Below are 20,356 nucleotides of genomic sequence, written 5' to 3' on the forward strand. Positions count from 1 at the left end.
CTTTTTAAGAGCCATTGATGTAGAACTTGAATATGCCCCAGGTAGGCTAGTCTGCCTTTTTTTGAACTCAGAGCTTTATGCTTTTGCTTGCCTTTTGTTTTTCACTCAGGGATGACTATGATCATAATTGTTGTTTTTTTTTTATACCATTTGAGCCACACCTCTACTTCTTTGTTGTTTAATTCAACATAAGAATGTCCTGGACTTTTCTGCGTGGGCTGATTTTGAACCACGATTGTATCAGCGTCAGGAGTAGCTCTAGGGTTACATGTGTGAGCCACCAATGCTGGCCAGCCTGAATCTTTCTCAATTACTTATGTGCCACAAGTCACTGCCAGTGCTACTCAGAAAAGTTTTGTCATTGGACTTGTAACTAAACAAAGTGTGCAGATTTAAGAATTTCTGAATTAAAATCTCCTTGTTAGCCATCTAAGTGCCTATCTTACAATACCAGAGATTGAACTCAAGGACTCACTCTTGTAAGAAAGGCCTTTATCAGACAATAACTCCATCCCCTCTTGCATTGGTTATTTTTGAGGTAGGGTTTTGCTTGGTGCCTGGGTGGGCCTTGGCTGGGATTCTTCCTTCTTGTGCTTCCCAGTGTCCTAGCATCGCAGGGTATGACAGGCACACACCACCATGCCCAGTCATTGGTTGAAATGAAGCCTCAGGAGCTTTTTTTTTTTTTTTTTTTTTTTTGCCCAAACTAGCCTCAAATTGTGATCCCTCAATCTTAACCTCCCAAGTAGTTAGAATGATAAGGTTGAGTATCTCCAGTCTCTGCCATTTTAGCCTTTTTAATGCCCTGGAGAGATTATCACTAGATATAAGGAAAATGTAAAATTGCAAAATGGACCATCTTCCAAAGATAACGGCTAGCACGCCAGACCTTTTAGCCAATAACATACACTCAACTACTTTTTCTCTTACTCTGTACACTGAATATATCCCAAGTCAGCGAAATTTCTGCGATATCTGGCACCAAGGATGAAAAGCAAAGAGTTAAGATCTAAATGCAACAATTCAAAGGCGAGGAAAGAGACTTGGAAGCACATGATAGCTTTATTATTCTAAATTGCCCATTTTAGCACAGGATTGTGAAATTGGAAATGAGATAGCAAATTCTACCTCTATCTGTACCAAAATGGCTCTTCCTGCCCTGCAGATCTGTAAATTGATGGGACAGATGAGTGAATGTGTGATTCTGCCCATGCTTAGCTGTATCCTCTCACCCAGGAAATAACCCTCAACCATGAGTTCTTAGGTCAGGTCTTAGAGGTTGAGCTCTTCAGTGAAATGCTGAGTGACAGGCCATGTTCATTCAGTGATTATTTTCTGTTGTCATAATGAATCATGGTGATAATAAGCCAAGAACCATCTCTGCAATGTCTAGTGGTAACTCTTAGTGATTGGACTGTATTTTTGTTTTTGCAGTGTGTGTGTGTGTGTGTGTGTGTGTGTGTGTGTGTGTGTGTGTGTACGTGTGTGCACATACACACACACCAGCTTTGGGGGTTGAACTCAGTGCCTGGGTGCTATCCCTGAGTGTTTGTGCTCAAAATTAGCTCCACTTCTGGTTTTTCTGGTTAATTGGAAATGAGTCTCATGGACTTTCCTACAGCAGCTGGCTTTGAACCATAATCCTAGGATCTCAGCCTCCTGAGTAGCTATAGGTATGCGCCACTAGTGCCAGGCTTGTTTTTGTATTTTTTTAATGACAGGATGAACACATCCAAATTCAGTTGTAGGTTAATTTCTTGTGTCTGTCAAAAATTCTGCCACACTATTTCACTGTTATAGTTTTTGTTGTGTAAATTTCTATCATGTGTGTTTAATATACATTATGATGAGATTGAGTTCAGAGAGAGAGTAATGGCCTCATTTTCATTCAGTGGCAAAGCTGGAGATATTATCACCCAAATATATACATACAGTCTATAATCCCAGCTACTCAGGAAGCTGAGGTTGGAGGATCACTTAAGCCTACAAGTTGGAGATCAGCTTGTGCAACATAATGGGAGCCCATCTCATTAAAAAAGAGAAGAATAAAGGGAAAGCTGCTTCTTCTGTGGCTTTGGTATTTATTTTTGAAATTGATGTTTGCATGAGTTTTAATATGCTCCTTCAGTGTATCTGGGCAAGTCCTTCTAGCTGGGAGGAAAACTACTGGGGACTTTTCTCTAGAGAAAAAAACAAAATTAGTGGTTAGATTCTAAAGGAGAAATAAAAGTTAGCGTTAGGTATTTTAAGTTTTCCTTTTAAAGAAAATCATGGAGGAACCAACATTGTACTATAAATTTAAAATAATTGAATTCAGTGCTCTTTAGTTATGTGCTAGTGCTTTATGAATTTACACAAGCTTACTCTTGGCTAATTCCAATTCTCAAGAGAGGATCATTCGTTAGAAGCATTCATCCAAAAGTACCTTAGCCTTTTCACTGAATATATATATTCATTGCTTTAAAAGAAAATAAATGAGTGACTTTGTATTGGTCACATGTCTTTGCAAAGAAAAGCATTTAATTTTTTTAAATAAACTTTTGGGCGGCTGAATATTCATTGTGAAATAAAACACCTTCCCAGTGCACCAAATATGCTTACAGGCTCACACATGTAATCCTAGCTACTCAGGAGGCTGAGATCTGTTAAGTATGGTTTAAAGCCAGTCAGGGCAGGAAAATCTGAGGGCCTCTCATCACCAATTAACCACGAGAAAGCTAGACATGGAGCTGTTGCTCAAGTGGTAGAATGCTAGTCTTGAGCCAAAACCTAAGGGACTGTGTTCAAGCCGTAGTACCAATACAATTTTTTTTTAAATACAAAAAAAGTAAAAGTCTAGATAAAAAGTTTAAAAGTCAAGGTGATCGATAATATACGTAAAATGGAAAATAAATGATGAGAAGATTATATGCAATTTCCTAACTTGGAGACTAGGCCAGAAATCAGGTCCTGGGCTTTTCAGGAGCCAAAGGAAAATGAGGGAAATGCTAAATCCATATTGTTTATGAAAAAACAAAAGCACATTTCATTAGAAGAAAAGCTGTCCTTCATTCCTCGGTTGGTCGGTCATGTAAGTTTCACACATGCATATCCTAAGTGAGACACCTTGGTCATGTGGGGTTTAGAGTTGATCAGAAAATATGTAGATATTTGCCTTCTGTCATATCTGATCCTCCTCCCAGGAGCAATTTTAGAGCTCAGTGATTAAGAGCACAGGAAGTGGAGCCCATTGGATCATCAAATAGTGAACCCTCAGCTATTGGCTGTGGAACCTAAGGCAAGTGGTTTGCCCCACTGGATCTCAACTTGTCCATCTGTGAAAATGTTTAGTTTGGCTCATGACTTCAGAAGGTTAATTAGCTCTGTAGCTTTTGGCCTTGGTGTGAAATAGCACACCAGGACAGTAGTGCCTGACACAGTAAAATAATTCATCCCACAGCCAGGTTACAAAAGAGCCAGAGAAGAAAATGGCAGAAACTTAGAATCTATTTTAAGGACTGGAAGACCTACCACTAGGCCCTACCTCTTAAAGGTTGGGCCACCTCCCCACAGCTCCAATCTAAGCTCCAATCTTCCACACATGGGTCTTTGGAGGGGTATCCTACACTCAAGCTACAGAAGACAGTCATAATTGAAGTTGGATGATTAATCCTTGACTCATACATAGGAGCTTAAATAAAGTCAAAGATGTGCAGAGATGAATAGAATACCTGGAATTCCAGGAATGTTGGATTCTGGCTGTTACTTAACCACCGAGCCTCACTCCTACAAGTAGCCTGCTGGCTAGGTATCTTTCCTATGCCTGTTTTACCACTCTTGCTTTGACTGTCTTCCATCCAACTTCACACATTGTCTAGCTCTTTTCATGCCTCTGAGCTGAAACTTACTTCGATGAAACTCTCGCCAATGTTTCCAACTTATTTATGCTCTTGTTTCCATTATGGAAATCTACATCTTGAGGACAGACTAAAACTGGATGTCTGTTGTATGACATTTCACACAAGCCCTTAATAAATATTTGTAGCCCTAAGTCCTTAAGTGATGTAGCAGTTACAGGGTTGAGAATTTACAGAGGAAGCTCTTTTCATTCATCATTTGAAAGCCTAAAGTTCTACAAAGCAATACATAATAAGGAATCAAGAAGTAAATGTTTTTTGTTCAAAGGAAGATTATTTATTTATGAAGGACAGGAAACAGAAGATACTTTGCTTAGGGTATCACCTGCTTAGATAATTGCCACATCCTTGTCAGCTTGACTTGCAGATAGATGGCATGTGTTGTTTCGTTTCTCAGTTTGTAAGTCAATCATTCAAACCCCAGGTAGATCTAGGTAAGTAACAAGAGGCAAGCTGAAAGGTAATCAAAACAGGCTATCATCGCCTGCTTAGTCAGCTATGAAGACATGCAGAGAAATGGATAGTTTTAAATAAAGTATATGTATTCATTATAACAGAAAATGAATATTTTTAATTAAAACACAGGCCTTTGGAGCAATAAACCAAGCATTAGGAAATAGAATGCACTGGTGTAATTAAGATAAAATAGATATGATCCTTTTAGTCATCTCTAGTTCTCTGTGGCCCTCCTGTAGAGTTCTATGGCTCATAGAACTTGTTGAATGAATAGATCTGCCTCTAATAAAATAACCAAATTGGAAGGAGTGAATCTTTATTTTGCACATGAAGCATAAAGCATACACACTAGTGATGGGTACTGAGATCTGAGAACCAAGGTTATAACTAGTCTGGGCAGACAAATAACAAACTGTTACCTTCAGTTAACCAGCCAAAAGCCAGAACTGGATGTACAAGTCAAGTAGTAGCATACCATCCATGAGTGAACAAGCCAAGTGACCAGGTAAGGCCATGAGTACAAGCCCCAGTACCAATATGGAGAGAGAAAGGGAGACAGAGAGGAGAGAGAGTCACAGGGGTGCTAGAGCATTTGCCTAGCATACACAAAGCCCTAGGTTTGAAAAAAAGAAAGAAAGTCCGCACTAAAGGTCAGAAAACACAAGCCATCAATCTGCTTCTGATCCTGTAGGGGAATTTGGGGACAGCATCAACCTTTATGAATCTCATTTGACCAAAATGCAAATAAGTTGAGCGACGAAGGAAAATGATGGAAGGGGGGTGACGTTGATCAAGATGCACAGAATTCATAAGTTGAATTGAAACACCTTTGTACAACTATTCAAAGAGTTTTTTTAACATAAAAAAATTTAAAAATAGAAAACACTAAAACCAAAACAAACCTTAGGCTGATCTTTGTGGTCCTGATCAGGTAGCAACTACGAGACTCCCAACAGATAAACTCCAGGACAAAGAAAATATGTGTAGTAATTCTTTAAAAGCAATAGACAGCAGACAGCAGAAGCCTGTGATCCTGGAAAGACAGGAAACATGGAAAGTGTAACACATGACAATGAAGTGCAGGTATCAGTCATCTCACTGAGCTGAGGAAAAAGAAACTGGATTCCAAGATTTTAAACCAGCTAGATTTGGGAGATCTCAAATATTATAAATTAGAGCATTTCTCAAAGAAGGAGCTGTGCTGAAATCATGTGTTGTCAACGAGTTCCTTAAATTCTTCAGTCTTTCTCTGAAGTCTCAGCTATCCATATGCAAGTTGAGACCCGGTGGGAGTGGGAGGAACAGCTACCAGGGGTCTCTGAGCCAAGAGCAAGATTCTAGAGCTGCTGAAGGTTGGAAGAGGGAGCTCCCCAGTCCTCAACGTTTTTTCTGATTCTGTAGCTGGGAATCTTACTATGATTGCTTGAGGCAAATGCTCTGGGTATCACCTTTGATTTATGCTGTCTAGCCCAGGGCTTTTGAGTATCTGATGCCCTGGTTAACTAGGGAAAGTGAGAGAGCCAAATAACCTGTAGTTCGTAATGAACATTTCCCTGCATGAACTCAGAGGTTACCTAAAGAGAAAGATACTGAGGAAGGTTCATGTCCTCGGAGAGGGTAGGAGTGTTATCTGAAGGTTTGACAGATGACCAGGCTGAGAAACTGGTCATGAGAACTGCAGGCAGAAGGAACCAGAGCCTCTAAGCAAGAGTTTGTTTGTGGTAAAATTGGAGTTCCAAAAGGCATTGTGAGGAAGGTTACATGGAAGGGAAGCTGTGGGAAAAAGGGTGAATGTGAGGTCCTACAAATTACAGGACAGGATTGATGAATGAATCAGGTTTGATTCTCCATTCATTTCCTTCTGATTTTCCTCCTGCTTTCATTCATTTTTTAGAATTCTCAGTCTTCCTGGGCTGTGCAAAGTAGAACCACTATGGTGTTGCTTTCATTGTTGATAACGACAGATTGGGACACTTGCTGTTTGTTTTTCTAAAGAAAAAGATAATGACATCCCATAGGGCTGATGGGGGACTCCTCTCAGTTTGAGAGATGCCATTTCTAAAACCCTTCTCTGCAAAGAATACTTGAAGGGGTCTGGGTTTCTTGTGAGGCTACAGATTCTTCCTTTAGAATTAATGTCTCGATTGAATTCCAACGCTGCTGTTATAATGTGAACATAAGCAACTTAACCTCCACGTGGCTGGGTTTTTTTCTATCTATAAACTGTGGAATAGGATATTTACAATATACCCAGCGGATGAGGAGTCTCATAAAACAGAGTAATTACACAGACTTTTATGTCGTGTGTGTGATAAAATAAAATTGACTCCATTTCTGCAGCCTTTAAAACAATGTGTAATGAAGTCAACGCACCATTTTACAATGACTAATGAAATCTCATTTAAATACCAACTTTAGCAATTTATAAAACGGAAAAAGAAAAATGCCAAGGACTTAACTAATATTTCTTTCTTTTAGTCACAATAAATGAACGCTATTTTCTTTTCCTCTAATGACCTCTTGATAGTCATAAAAGCCAACATAGTACCTTCACCAAAAATGTGTAAGTCTATTTAAGGTTCTGAGAGGTGAGTTTTCACTCCACTATCTGCGTAGCATGGCACCAAATACAAATGCTAACCTCTTTTTCATCTGCCATACAAAACTGATTGCCTTGGATTTCCAGTGGAATTTAGAAGCTTCACTTTTCAAACTTTGCAATTGCCATCTGATTAATGAAAAACGTTAGTTTGAATTTTTATATTTTGCACTTGCCTAATTTGCTAAAGATGTGTTGAAGGCTGGACTATTGCCATTTCCCCTGTATAGTTGGCCCTTTATAAATATCCTGCTTCACTATTGCCTCAGTTCAATCAAGTAGGCTATGATAAAAGCAGTTCTATGATTATTCCCTAAACCCAATGTTTATGTTTTTCCTCTGAATTCTTTAAATTATCATTAAGTAGTTGTACAAAAGAGTTTCAGCTCAACGTGTCATTTTGTGAGTCCAAGGCATCTTGGTTAATGTTGCCCTTCCATTATCTCCACCATCTCTTCCAGCCCCACCTATCCCCTCAATTTACCTCAATTCCCATTTTCACATGTGCACATTGAATAGTACGACTGCATTCTCCCATTCTTCTCTCCCCATTCACCCACCCCACTCCCCTCGACCCCATCTCACCCCCAACAACATATGTTCTGTCTTCCTGGTATGAGTTGTGTTCAACTGTTAGTTGTGCAAAGGAGTTACACCACTGGAATCCTCCCCAGCCATGCCATTCTTAAGTTAATATGTTTGGTATATATGCATATAATCCTATATATGTTTACATATATTTATAATTTTCATCTAACTTCCACATATAAGCGAAGACAAGAAGCCTTTGTCTCTCTAAGACTGATTTGCTTCAATTAACATCACCTTTTCCAGGTCTATTTGTTTCCTTGTAAATGACACAATATCATAAAATTCTGCTATAGATGTGAGTAAAATTCCATGATATGTATGTATATGTATATATGTATGTATACACATGTAGTATCTATACATACATATATACATATACAAAGAAGAGAGCATCTTTTCTTGATTGAAGGGTACAGCTGGGCTGTTTCCATAACTTGGTAATGGTAAATATGAATGTTCAATGTTTTGCTGCTTCATTTTGTTTTTCCACATGACCAGCCCCACACATCTTAGCCCAGGAACAGCATAACAATAAGTCCACCATTTACTCAGAGCCTAGCTCACAAACACAACTCAATCTGTCTCAGCTGTATATGTGACAAAGGTCCTTTAAAAAAAAAAGGCTTTGCCCCAAACTTTTGAGGTCAAGAACCTCAAGGCAATGCTATCATTTGCTCTTATTCCTCCCCATTCCCACCATGGTTCTAATGTTTAAGTATCAGGGATTACTCATTGCCTGCAGCTCATTAATCATGGTAGCTTTTGATTATGAAAAATGCAATCCAAAAAAGAGGACTCTGAGGACTTGGCAGGGAGACTGCCCATCTCTCGAACATGCCAGAATACCCTGAACTCTGCCAACTATGATTGCACTTGGCATTAGTTGAAGATGCTGAGAGATACGAACCTTCCTGAGTTCAGCCACCTGGAGCAGATTAAAATCTGGGTCTTGCGGGTAAGGAGGTCTGAGGGACTGGGAATACAAGGCTGTTTTAATCTTTTCCAAGTCAGGCTGTTTAGAAATATCCATACATCAACTGTTCATGGATCTCATACAATTTGCTTCTCAGGGGAGAATTCAATTACCAGTAACATGAAGTGGGATTAACTGGTAGTAGCGAGCCATCTGGACAGAGAAGATCCACCATCCCCTGAAAATATGTTCAGAGATTTGCCACCATGATTTTAGAAGAAGTTGCTGAAGGTACTTGAAGCCACAAATGATGTTTCCTTTGAAAGCCTTGATCAGGGCTGAGGATGTAGCTCAGTGGTAAAGCACTTGCCCAACACACAGGAGGTCCAACACTGCAAATAAATAAATGAAATGGAAATAAGCAAAACTTAAGAATCTTACCTTAATTTTGGGAAACAAACTAAAAGAAACATCTGGTGTTTCAAAGTCATATAGAATTATGAAAGCCTTGATCATCTGGTTCATCTGGTGAATTTAAAACACAACTTAAGAAGAATCTATACCTTTCATTCTGTACTGCAGGAGGGTGATATTGGGATTGTAGGGACCAGTTTGAATTCTGAATATACTGCAAAGAGCTCTTGGGAAGGTCCTGAAACTGTCTTGTATAAATTGGTGAAGAGGCCAGTAGCCAGGCAGGTGGGGGTAGGAAAGGGCTGTTACTAACAGGGAAACTACTAGAATTGCTTTCTAGATCTGATTTACCTTGAAGAATAAAGAAACCAATTTAGATCAGCCTCAGGAAGCAAAAGGGCTAAATAGTAGAGACAGCAAAAGCTATCATATTTTAATGGAAGGAAATCAATTGACAGAGTCTGGAGACAACATGAGATATACTAGACAAGAGAGACAGAAAGCCAGCAGCCACAGCCAGAGATCCTTGGACTGACCGAACACAGGTCACCTGCAAAGCAGCCAGTCTTCAGAGTCATCAAGATGTCTGTCGTCTGGACAGAGGACAAACCTCTATTAAGCAGCAAGTGCCAGCCAAATAACAATTAGGCCAAGACATCTCTGTGATACAGGAGCAGAACCAGACAAACCAGAAAAATGACAGATGATTTTTAAGTTGGTCGCATTAAATATTTACCATCTTTACAATTAAACAACAAACTATATACAAGGTATCTTCTTTAACTTGTAAATCAATGATGATATAACCAAACAATATTAATGCCATTAAAATAGATGCTATGCATGTTAAAATTTGAGCATCTAAAGCTTTCAGTCAAATTTTGGTAAGGCTAGCACAAGCATGATATTAAAACCAGACAGTAGTCCTTTATGAAAGAAAAATCACAAACTAAACTCAGTTTTCAACATAATTTCAGAAAATAAGATTGGCAAACTCAATTTAAAAATTGAAAATAACCAAGTAGAGTTGGTCTCAAGATTTAATGGTGGTTTATCAGTAATAGAAAATCAATTAATTAATAGGGCTGGGAAGGTGGCTCAGTGGTAGAGCGCTTGCCTTGCATGCCTGAGGTCCTAGGTTCGATTCCTCAGCACCACATAAGCAGAAAAAGCCAGAAGTGAGACTGAGGCTCAAGTGGTAGAGTGCTAGCCTTCAGCTGAAGAGCTGAGGGACAGCATCCAGACCCAGAGGTCAGGCCCTACAACTGACCCCCCCCCCAAAAAAAAGAAGATCAATTAATATACTACAATGTAATAAAAGAAAAAATATGGCAGTGGCTTTAGCTGCAGGAAAAGGCAACAAATAAAATTCAACACTCCTTCATTACAAGAACTCTTAGTAAACTAGGAATAATTCTAGTAAAAATTAATTATAGATATCAATAACAAATATTGTAAGTACTGGGGAAATCGTTAAAGACATGACTTTTAGAGTCAGGAAGGAAAACAAAGGACTCTGCTATCACTACTCTAGCCAACATTTATCAAATGACTAAGCCAGCATAATAAAAAATTAAAGATATAAGACAGGAAAAGAAGAACGGTAATGTGACAAGAAGATTGCTTTCTATAGAAAACTTAAGGAAGTCTTAGATTGTTGAATCTGCTAAGAGAATTTGGTGGGATTAATAAGTAAAACTTTGACATACTAAAATTGCATTGAAACACACAAACAACAAACAAGTTAGAATACACAATTAAATGCCAACATGACAGCAACAAGACTTAACAAATCTAGCAAAAGATGGATAATAGCATCTTAATGGTAATAGCATGAAGCTCTGAACAAGCATAAAAGAAAATCTATATAAACAGAGAGGTACAGCGTTCACTTAGTTATTATTTTCATAACAAAATTATTTTAAAAATAGCAAAAGAGCCAGGCAATAGTGGCTCATGCCTGTAATCCTAGCTACTCAGGAGGCTGCAGCTTAGATGATCACAGTTCAAAACCAGTCAAGGCAGAAAAGTTCAAGAGACTCCATCTCCAATTAACCAAAAGCTGGGAGGAAAGCATAACTCAATGGGTAGATCACCATCTCTACCACAAAACAATTGAGAGACAGCATGAAGCTCAGAGTTCAAACCCTGTTTTTTTTAATAAAAGTAATAATCTAACATATAGACTATCATAGTCTTTAATATATAAATTCAAGTAATATCCAATAGGAGGCTGAGTTCTGACTATCACAGTTCAAAGACAGGCCATGCAGAGAAGTCTGTGTGACTCTTATATCTATAAGTGGTCGTATGGCTCAAGTAGTAAAGCATCAGCCTTGAAAGAGACAAAAAAGCCAAGCAAGTGTGGAAGGCCCTAAGTTCAAGTCCCAGTACCGGCACACATATACACACTAAGGATTCCCAGGTACATATCCTTCCTCTCCCAATCATGTCAGTATGTATGCAGCTAAGAAAAGTGGCTTTGTCTCAAGAAAATTGTTAGAATAGTTCAAGGAGAAGGGGAAGGAATTGAAATATTAATTATGTTACATATGATAGAAAATGTTAAAAAAATAAAGCATGCACCCTAATATCAATAATGATTACTAAGATGGTATTAAGAATTTTTGCATACTCTTTTTTTTATCTAAAATAATTATGAAGTATTTGTAAGATGAAAAAAATCTTTTGAAATGAAAAGTATAAAAAATATTTCTTCTCACTAAATGACAGTCTTCCCAATTTTTATGCCTTAGAACAAACCATTTCCTAGTGTGTGCATTCACAGGTTTTATATAAAATCTTCCGTCTCTGCCTCTTTCCTCCCTACATTCTTTCATGAGACAATTTCATAAATCTAGCTAAGTCTTCATACTTGACATTTTAGTGGCTATAAAATGTTTCATTACATGACTGTGTCAAGATTTACTTAGCCATTAACTGGCTGCTAATGATTTTGGATTCATCTGACATTATGGAAAATGTAGTTGTAAAAATCTTTGCAAAAATAATATTTCCTTGGATATCAAGTCTGTTCTTCAGGATCGGCTTCCCAAAACAGATTTGCCAAATTGAGGGATGTAATGAGCTCTGTAGTCTAGGAAAAAAACAAAACAAAACAATGCTACTATTTTTTATAAGCAATGTAAAAAATATACTCCAAGTCCCCAAAGCTTTGCTAGCTTTGGCTTCTCAAGTATCTATTATTAATAAGTTAATATATGTGAAGTAATATGCAGAACTATCTTAACTTGAAATCCTTTAATTATTATAAAAATAAAACATTTCCCTACTACTTGTATTTCCCTTGTACAAACCATCTGTTCAGACCCCTTAAACCATCTGTCCAGCAGACTTGAAGCTTGCCCACATAGATAATAATAACTCTTTTTCTATAGAATATTAAATGTTTATCTGTGTGTTTATTTCAGAGCTCCCCTGTTCTTATCCTTTTTATTCTTCCCATTTGGAACTAGTCATTTGTTTTTGTTCTTTATTTTGTGATCTGTGTATATTTAAATTTGCATGTACCTTAACTTGTCAACCACATCATTTGTTAACATCACTTATTGTTTTCATTGTTAAAAATTCTTTTTACCCAAAACTACATATGTGTAGCATTGTTATTTCATGTATACATTTGCAAATACACACATATATACATACACATGCTACATTTAACTCAGATATTCTTTTGTTCAAAGGGAGTTATCAACCTGAGTCTTAGACTCTAAGATGAGCTTCTCTATATCAGTAATCACTTTCTCCAAATTTTGGATTTCACCGAAAGGAACAGTGAGCTGAGACAAACTAGGGTTTTCTGCACTGAGTCTTGTTTTAGACCAGACTCTCTTTTTTTCACAAGGTCGCAGTCTTAAATTCATTTTTTAATGCTACTTGGGATTTTACTTGAGAATGTAGCTAGATAGGTTAAGCTTCTACTATTTCTGAATATTTTCTTAATTCTAAACTTTAGGAGAGTTCACTAACCCTTCAGCCCATTAACAGGTACTTCAACCAGGTACTTAACCTCCTAGGATTTGGATCTGTTTCTTTATTACTCAGATATGAAATTAGACGAATATTGCAAGAAAAAAAAACACTACAGAACTAACACTCCTCATGAAAACAGATGCAAAGTTCTCATCTTCCATGGGATCCAATAATATAGAAAAATAATAATAAAGTGAGTGTTGTTGCAGGAGGACTAAACAAATAAATTGATTTAACATTTAAATCAACTTGGCATAATATTTTAAAATAAATCAAACTAGGGGCTGGGAAGGTGGCTCAGTGGTAGAGTGCTTGTCTTGCATGCATGAGGCCCTGGGTTCGATTCCTCAGCACCACATAAGCAGAAAAAGCCGGAAGTAGCCCTGTGGCTAAAGTGGTAGAGTGCTAGCCTTGAGCTGAAGACCTGAGGGACAGTGCCCAGGCCCACAGTTCAGGCCCCACAACCAGCAAAATAAAATAAAATAAATAAATAAATAAATCAAACTAAAATCAAAAGGAAACAAAGAAAAAGGTGTGTCTATACCAATAATGACATTATCACTGAGCATGGTGGTACTCTCCTGTAATACTAACACTCAGGAGGCTAAGGCAACAGAACCTCAAATTCAAGGCCAACCTGGGCTACACTGGAAGATTCTATTTCCAAAAATATAGGTTGGGGTAGTGGTTCAAGTGTTAAGTGCTTTCCCAGCATGCTTGAGGCCCTGAGTTCAATTTCTGATACCATAAATCAAGCCAGCAAACAAACAAAACAAAACGACAACCAAACAACCCCTCAACATCTTTTTCCAATCAGAAACAAAGCTAGGCCCCGCTTGGTATACATCTGTAATCCCAGCTACAAGATGTACTAGCAGAGACAGGATGATCCCAGCCAGCCCAGGAAAATTTAGCACCAGATTTCATCTCAAAATTACAACCAAACACAAAGAGCTGGGTATGGCTCAAGTAGAAGAGTTTGCTTAGCCTTCTCTAGGCCCTGGCCGGGTTCAGCCTTCTATACTAGGGGCAAAGAAAAACTTGTCAGCAAACTACAAATAGATGAGAATTTCCTCAGTCTGATACACAGTATCTATGGAGAACTTTCAGCTATTACCACACTTAATCATGACATGTCAGGCTTTTCCTCCTAAGGTCAAGCACAAGACAAGGATTTCTCTATCTCTATTTTTTTTCTCTTTTTTTTTTAAATTTTATTTTATTTTATTTGTGAACATACTGTACAGAGGAGTTACAATTACGTGGGCAGGATAATGCGTACATTTCTTACCAAGCATTGCAGCCTCCTCCTTTGTTTGTCCTTCACATCCCTTCCCAGCCTCCCCCCTCCCCCCAATCCCAATCCTTCTCCTTCCCCCCCTCCCCCCCCCCCCCCCCGCACCTACGTTGTAAAGCTAGTTTTGGACATGACAACTTGTACTTCTCATTGTTGCAACAGGTCCACCTGTATCCTTAAACAACTGGTTTTTCCCCATCTACTCCACAAGTTATACTGACATCAAATATAGTGAAAGCAGGGGTTATACTGTGGGGGAAGGATATACAAAGCAACAAAGAGATAATCTTATAAATGCGTTAGAAACACATGCATGAAAGAAAAAAACATTAAAATACACATCTAAGGGTTCATTTTCCTGACATCACATTATCTGACCTTTTCCGCTTGACTAATACATATACTAGATATTACAAATAAGGGAAACCGTGGGACCTATGTTTCTTTGGGCCTGGCTTACTTCACTTAATATAATTTTTTCCAAGTTTTTCCATTTCCTAACAAATGGGGCAATGCCATTCTTTCTGTTGGACGCATAGAATTCCATTGTGTATATATACCACATTTTCTTGATCCATTCATCTACTGAGGGGCATCTGGGTTGGTTCCATATCTTAGCTATGGTAAATAATGCTGCAATAAACATAGTTGTGCTGGTAGGTTTAGTGTGGTCTTGTTTGTAAACATTTGGGTAAATGCCCAAAAGTGGGATTGCTGGGTCATAGGGGAGTTTTATGTGAAGTCTTTTGAGGAACCTCCATACTGCTTTCCAAAGTGGTTGGACAAGTTTACATTCCCACCAACAATGAAGTAAGGTTCCTTTCTGTCCACATCCCCTCCAGCATCTGTTGTTGTTAGAGTTCTTGATTTTTGCCATTCTAACTGGAGTGAGGTGATATCTCAATGTTGTTTTGATTTGCATTTCTTTTATGGCTAGGGATGTTGAACATTTCTTCATGTGTCTATTGGCCATCCTTCTTTCTTCTTCAGAGAAGTTTCTCTTTAAGTCTTTAGCCCACTTATTTATTGGGCAGTTGTTTCTTTGAGGATTTGTTATTGGGTGGTTTAATTTTTTGAGTTCCAAGTATATTTTAGATATGAGACCCTTGTCCGTTGTATGGCTAGTAAAGATCTTCTCCCAATCTGTGGGCTTTCTATTGATCTTGGTAGCTATGTCATTTGCCCTGCAGAAGCTCTGCAACTTTATGCAATCCCATTTGTCCAACCTTTCTTTGATTTGTTGTGTTTCCGGGTCTCTATTCAGAAAATTTTGGCCTGAGCCAAGGAGACCTAGGGTTTCTCCTATTCCATCCTGTAATGTTTTCAGAGTGTCTGCTTTGAGTTCAAGGTCTTTGATCCATTTGGAGTTGATTCTGCTGCAGGGTGATATATAAGGGTCTAGCTTAAGTTTTCTACATGAAGTTAACCAATTTTGCCAGCACCATTTACTGAAGAGGCTGTCTTTCTTCCATTCTATTGTTTTAGCCCCCTTATCGAAGATTAGATGGCTATAGGTCTGTAGGTTCATTTCTGGGTTTTCAATTCTATTCCATTGGTCCTGAGGTCTGTTCTTATGCCAATACCAAGCTGTTTTGATTACTATGGCTTTATAGTAGAGTTTGAAGTTTGGTATTGATATTCCTCCAGCAGTGTTCTTTCCATTGAGGAGCGTTTTTGCTATTCGGGGTCTTTTATTGTTCCATATGAATTTTTGGATTACCTCTTCTATTTCCTTGAAGAATGAGGTTGGAATTTTGATAGGTATTGCGTTGAATTTGTAGATAGCCTCGGGAAGTATTGCCATTTTCACGATGTTAATCTTTCCAATCCAGGAGCATGGGAGGTTTTGCCATTTTTTAAGTTCTGTGTTGATTTCCTTTTTTAAGATTTTAGTTTTCATCATAGAGGTCCTTCACTTCTTTAGTTAAGTTAATTCCTAGGTATTTTATTTTTTGTGGGGCTATTACAAATGGAGTTGCTTTCCTAATGTCAGCCACACTTCTCTCATTGTTGGCATACAGAAAAGCCATTGATTTTGGGGGGTTAATTTTATAACCTGCTACTTTGCCAAAGTTTTGAATCAGCTTGAGTAATTTGGGAGTGGATTGTATGGGATTCTTTAAATACAAGATCATGTCATCTGCAAAGAGGGAGAGTTTTATTTCTTCTTTCCCTATTTGGATCCCCTTTATGTCTGCATCTTGTCTTATTGCTGTAGCTAGGCATTCTAATACTAGATTGAAGAGAAGTGGAGAGAGTGGGCATCCTTGTCTTGTTCCTGAGTTAAGAGGAAATGGCTTTAGTTTTTCACCATTGAGTATAATGCTGGCTGTAGGTTTGTCATATACAGCCTTTATTGTATTGAGGAATGTTCCATGGATTCCTAATTTTTCCAAAACCTTCATCATAAAGGGGTGTTGGATCTTGTCGAATGCTTTTTCTGCATCTATTGAGATAACCATGTGGTTCTTATTCTTGCTCCTCTTGATGTGATGAATAATATTAATTGATTTGCGTATATTGAACCAGCTTTGCATCCCTGAAATGAATCCTGTTTGATCATGGTGTATGATTTTTTGGATGAATTGTTGAAGTCGATTGGCCAAAATTTTGTTGAGAAGTTTTGCATCAATGTTCATCAAAGAAATGGGTCTATAGTTCTCTTTCTTTGATGAGTCCCTGCCTGGTTTTGGGATGACGGTTATGATGGCTTCATAGAATGTGTTCGGTAGTGAGCTTTCTCTTTCAATTTCATTGAAGAGTTGGAGGAGTATTGGTGTGAGCTCTGCTTTGAAGGCCTTGTAAAATTCCGCTGTAAAACCATCTGGTCCTGGACTTTTCTTAGCTGGGAGGTCTCTTATTGCTGTTTCTATTTCAATGCTTGATATGGGCCTGTTAAGCTGGTTTAACTCCTCTTGGTTTAGTTTTGGCATGTCAATATTTGCTAGGAAAAGGTCCATTTCTGTCAAGTTCTCAAACTTATTAGCATAAAGTTTTGAGAAGTATTCCCTTATAACGTTCTGAATCTTGGTTGTTTCCGTGGTGATGTTTCCATTCTCATCTCTGAGTTTATTAATTTGGGTGTGTTCTCTTCTTTTTCTGATAAGATTTGCTAAGGGTCTGTCAATTTTGTTAAGTTTTTCAAAGAACCAACTCTTTGTTTTGTTGATTCTTTCTATAGTTTTTTTGGATTCTAATTCATTTAATTCTGATTTAATTTTGATTATTTCTTTCTGTCTACTGGATTGAGGTTTATCTTGCTGCTCTTTTTCAAGGAGGTTTAGATGTGTCATTAAATTGCTAGTTTCAGATCTCTCCAATTTGTTGATGTCGGAGCTCAGAGCTATAAACTTGCCTCTGAGTACTGCCTTTGCTGTGTCCCAGAGGAGCTGGTAATTTGTGTGTTCATTTTTGTTGAATAGCATGAACATTTGAATTTCCTTTCTAATCTCTTCCATGACCCACTCTTGATTCAGCAGTGTGTTGTTCAGCCTCCATGTGATACCGGACTTTCTTTGGTGGCTTTTGGTGTTGAGTTCTAATTTTATTCCCTTGTGGTCAGAGAGAAGGCAAGGTATAACTTCAATGTTTCTGAATTTAGACAAGTTTGCTTTGTGGCCTAAAATGTGGTCTATTTTAGAAAACGTTCCATGTGCTGCTGAGAAAAGTGTGTATTCTGATGCTGCTGGGTGAAATGTTCGGTAGATGTCTGTTAAGTCTAGTTGATCTATGCAGCTGTTTAGATCTGCGGTTTCTCTGTTGAGTTTTTGCCGAGTTGATCTATCTAGTGGGGAGAGTGGTGTGTTAAAAGCCCCAACAATTAATGTCTTTGGATCTATATGGGATTTGAGGGAAAGTAGTGTTTCTTTGATAAATTTGGGTGCTCCATTGTTTGGCAAATAGATATTTAGAATTGTAATATCCTCCTGAAGGAGAGATCCTTTAATTAGTATGTAGGGACCTTCTTTATCTCATCTCACGATTTTTAATTTGAAGTCTATTTTATCTGATATTAGGATTGCAACTCCCGCCTGTTTATGGGGGCCGTTTGCTTGGTAGATTTTGTTCCAGCCTTTAACATTGAAAATGTGTTTGTTTTTACGGGCAAGATGTGACTCCTGCAGGCAGCAGATAGAAGGGTCTTGTTTTTTAATCCAACTAGACAGTCTATGTCGCTTAATTGGAGAGTTCAGTCCGTTAACGTTAAGAGATAGGACTGAGAGGTATTTGGGAGTTCCTGCCATGTTATCCACCTTCTTGGGGGCTGCGAAAACTGGGTTCTTCCTATGGTTTTTGGATTCTCAGTTTGGGTGCAGTTTCTTGGCCTTTGTTGCGGTCTTGTTGGTTTTCTATGTGTAGGACATCTTTAAGAATCTTTTGTAGGGCTGGTTTTGTGGAGATGTATTGTTTCAATTTTTCTTTGCTATCTCTCCCTATTTTTATTCAACAACATACCGGGTAGAAGGCATCTGCCTTGAAAAGGAAAACAAAGCTTGGGCAGGTGGTTCATGCCTGTAATCCTAGCTGCATGGAAGGCTGAGATTTAAGGATCATGGTTCAAAGCCAGCAGAAAAGTCCAAGAGACTCTTGTCTCCAATAAACTATTAAAAAAGTGCCAGAAGTGGTGCTATGGCTTGAATGGTAGAGCATTAGTCTTGAGCACCAAGAGGCTCAGGATAGCACCCAGGCCTTCAGTTCAAGCCCCAGAACCAGCAAAAAAAAAAGAAAGGAAGGAAGAAAAAAGGGAGGAAGGAAGGAAGGAAGGAAAGAAGGAAGGAAGGAAGGAAGGAAGGAAGGAAGGAAGGAAGGAAGGAAGGAAGGAAGGAAGGAAAAAGAAAAAAAGAAAGGAGAAAGAAAGAAAGAAAGGAAAAGGAAAACATAAAACACTTCACAGATCACCTGATTGTTTATGCAGAAAATCAGATTGTCCATTAAGATGTTATTAGAACTGAGTATAGCAAGATTGCAGAATGCAAGATCAATACAGAAAATCTACATATTAGCAATACACAAGTGTAAGTTGAAATCAATAAAAGATACAATATCAGAAACATGAAATACTTCAGGATAAATCTGTAAAAACAATGTGAAAGATCAATAAACTGAAAACTCTTGAACACTGTTTATAAAGACCACAATAAATTGAGACATATACCTTACTCACAGGGCAGAAGATTTATTATTGTTTTGATGACAATTTCCCCCAAATTTGTGAATAGAGGCAAAACAATTGCAATCAAAATTCAAGCCAATTAAAAATTCATGCTGAAATACAAAGACTTAAAACAAGCACAAAACATCTTTGAGAAAGAACAGCATTATATAGCTGGTCGCAGTCCAGTGACAATGCTATAGTAGTATTAATGTAAAATAGACAAATTGAGTAACAAGCAGAACAGGAAGTTCAGAAACATCTTCCCACATTGATACAAATTTGATTTTTGTTTTTGTTTTTCAATGCTGGTTTGAACCCAGAACCTTGCCCTTGTGTGGCAAGCATCTACCACTGAGCTATATTGCTAGCCAAAATCTAATTTTTGAGAAAGATTTAAGAAGAGTTGGGTGGAAAAAAGTGATTTTTTAATAACATATGGTCTGAACAGTTCGATGTTATATATATATTATAAATATGTATATATTATAATGTTATATATACATATTTATATAGCATATTATAATACAATATCTTATAATAACGTTGTATTTTTTTCTTATGTTCTTTGTTAAAAAATAAAAGTATTAACTAAAAGTGGGTGGTAGGCCTGAATATATACATGAAACTATAAAAAGTATAAAACTATAAAACCTTCAGAATAAGACTCAGAAAAGCTCTGTGATCTTGTGATCTTGAATTAGGCAAAGAATTCTTAAATATGATACTACAAAAGCTCCATCCTTAAAAAAGATCAATTGGATTTCATGCTAATTAAAAACTCCTGCTTTTCCTAAGACCATGTTAGGAGATAGAAAACACAAGCCTCTGGCTGGGGGGAAAACACTTAAATATTTGTAAAGCAAATCTTTAAAAAAGATTTGTCCTCAGAATAGATAAGAACATCCAAAAACTCGATAATAAATCACTTAATGATAAATGGATAAAAGAAATTTCGCACATATCCTCTGAATATAAGCACATGAAAAAATTCTCAATACCACTAGCCGTACAGAGCACCCACATCTACAGAGATTTGCGCAGC

Source organism: Dipodomys merriami, unplaced genomic scaffold (genome assembly GCF_024711535.1).
Source record: "Dipodomys merriami isolate MVZ:Mamm:240054 unplaced genomic scaffold, mDipMer1.0.p SCAF_4, whole genome shotgun sequence".
NCBI lineage: Eukaryota > Metazoa > Chordata > Mammalia > Rodentia > Heteromyidae > Dipodomys > Dipodomys merriami.